The sequence below is a fragment of the Petromyzon marinus genome, unplaced genomic scaffold (assembly GCF_048934315.1).
Source record: "Petromyzon marinus isolate PM22_M1 ecotype Great Lakes invasive population unplaced genomic scaffold, UKy_Petmar_22M1.pri1.0 PM_G_Scaffold_302, whole genome shotgun sequence".
NCBI classification, from domain to species: domain Eukaryota; kingdom Metazoa; phylum Chordata; class Hyperoartia; order Petromyzontiformes; family Petromyzontidae; genus Petromyzon; species Petromyzon marinus.
Genome location: NW_027422876.1, coordinates 25,001 through 27,500, shown reverse-complemented (window position 1 = coordinate 27,500; position 2,500 = coordinate 25,001). Strand labels below are relative to the sequence as shown.

At 46.4% G+C, this 2,500-nt stretch overlaps 1 pseudogene; it reads right to left on the bottom strand.

The window, feature by feature from the left end:
• Positions 1 to 2,500, bottom strand: part of LOC142915429 (28S ribosomal RNA) — a 10,552-nt pseudogene that overhangs the window by 3,672 nt on the left and 4,380 nt on the right.

Below are 2,500 nucleotides of genomic sequence, written 5' to 3'. Positions count from 1 at the left end.
TCTTGGAAAATAACAATCTAAATTGTGGAAAATAGTAAAATGAAATAAAAACCGACTTCACCTTCGAAAATAACAAAATCAATCTAAAACAAATGACATCTTAAAACAAAACTATTATTTGTTTCGGAGGTTGTCTATGACTGTTCATAGACCGCATAATTTCCACAGAACATTCTCAGAATATCAAGAGAGAAAAGCAGCGTTCTGCGGGAAATCATCTTGGCCAGTGATGTCGTTCTGGGTTTGGTCAGGCCCAGGGAGGTAAGTACCTCGTTATTCTCAAGGGGCCACTTTCCTCTTGCCCCAACCGGGAATCCAAAGAATGTGACCTTGCTAGCCTTCGTCAGCACTTTGACTTGATCACCAAGAGGGGTATAGTACGAAACTTTGTGGGAGGCAGCATCTGACAAGGTATTCTTTGAAAGCTCAAAACGGACGGTGACATCGATCACAACCGCCTCCTCATCTTTTGCAAACACGAGGTCAGGCTTTCTCATCTCTCCCGTCTCGGATATGAACCGTGGCTCTTTGTATACAGACCAGCCCAATCTAGCCGCTTCGTCTGCCAGAATGTTACTGATCTTGTTATGTCGCGCAATTCTTGCTTTCTGTACTGCAGGACATTGACCGAGAATGTGCGAAAGGGACTCGAGTCTGGCAGAGCATTTCCTGCAGGAACGTAAGGCCCCATCTCTGCCTCTGTTCAAGCTTTCTCTTGTTGGGTAAATATTTGCCCTTAGTTGTAGTGCTGCGATAAAAAAGCATTGTTTAAAGCCGCACCATGGCCTCAACCAAGCATTACTGATTCTATCATGCGCAAAGTTTACAATGCCCCTTCCTTGAACCGGCTTTTCGCACCATCTCTGAAATTCATGCTCCCTCCAATCGCAGGGTCTCGGATATACAGGTTCTTTTGACACCGAGTCCCTGAGAACGAATGTTGGGATTGCATCACTGTCACCCCCTGCTCGTACCCACAAATTACGGTATTCTTCCTCCATACCCTGCGAGGACACAATATTACGGGTGATAGCATCGGACGAGTTTGCTATACGTTGCAGCCTTCTAACTTGAACCGAAGGGATTGTTTTTTCCAGTTTCAAGATGGCAAGGCCTCCGTCTCGGGCTCTGGCATATAACAGTCCATCACAAGTTGAAGCGGGAAGGTGGAGCCATCCTTTTACCGCCTTTCTAATCTCTTGGTCCAACCCACGGAGAGTTGATTGCTTGCAGTCCGAGTGGTCTGCAGGATATAACAATCTGCGTAGGGCATAGGCATTGAGTAGTTCAACCTTCTGAGTTGGCTTCAGAGGCGCCTCATCGATTTTCGAGATCCATGTCTTTAGCTGACAATGTAGATCAGGCTGTATAGTGCCAGTCCAAGGGCCAATTTTCAGACCAAGGTATTTCGTTGATTCATCAGGTTGGATCATATGGACATCTTTATTTTTGATAGTCCATGGGTCGCAGTTGTTCACCGTATATGAATCTTTGGTTGGGCTTATCATGAAGCCCTGGCACTTTCTGGCCTGAACCTCCAATCCCGATAGCCCACAAAATGATTCCAAGATCACTAGATTGGCGGCCATACCAACCCAAGATTCGCTCACCAACACCAAATCATCAGCAAACGCAAGAGCTGTCACGTGGTCGGTATCAATGGAGTACCCAACTCCGTGTGACTCTAGGGTGCATATCAAAGGGTCCATGGCAAGATTGAAGAGCAGGGGTGACATGGGGTCACCCTGTTTGACACCAACACGTATGCTAATTTCTCGAGTCGACTCGCCATTGCTTTTGAACGAGGTCGTACACCGATCGTAGGCGTTCTGGATGATGCCCACCACGTGTTCATCTACTTTCTTGTGCCTTAACACCCATAAAATATGAGCATGCGAAACCGAGTCAAAAGCTTTCGCTATGTCGATGAACATGACAGCCAACGGCCTGTGCAATTTCTTAGCGTGTCTCATAAGGTCCTGTAGCACCTTAAGATTTTCAGAGCAGCCAGATGCCGCTATAAAACCACGCTGCCTTGGGTTTAAGGGACAAGCACGAGCAAGACGTGCAGTCATTATTCTGGAAAATAATCTCAGAATCATTGAACCAATCGTTATTGGTCTCCAGTTCCCCAATTCTTTCAGCTTTTCATCGTCCATAACCTTAGGAATAAGAATCGTCCTATTCTTTTTCAACTCTTTGGGAATAATTCCTGTAATCATCCATGCATTAAATAGGGCTGTCAGTGTCCGACCCTCGGGGTCGGCAGCACAGATTGCAGCCCTTGTTAGGCCATCTGGCCCAGCTGCTGACGTTGGTTTAATGGCCCGTATGGCAGTCTGAACTTCCTCCACCGAAATTAGGGGCTCAAAGTATTCGTTATTTGCAACACCTGATGACTTAAATTGGCCCAGGCCATTGAATGGCAACACCTTCTCCCATTTTTCGCAGTAAAAACGATATACATCTGCGTTCGGGATTCGGCATTCATGACGTTCAG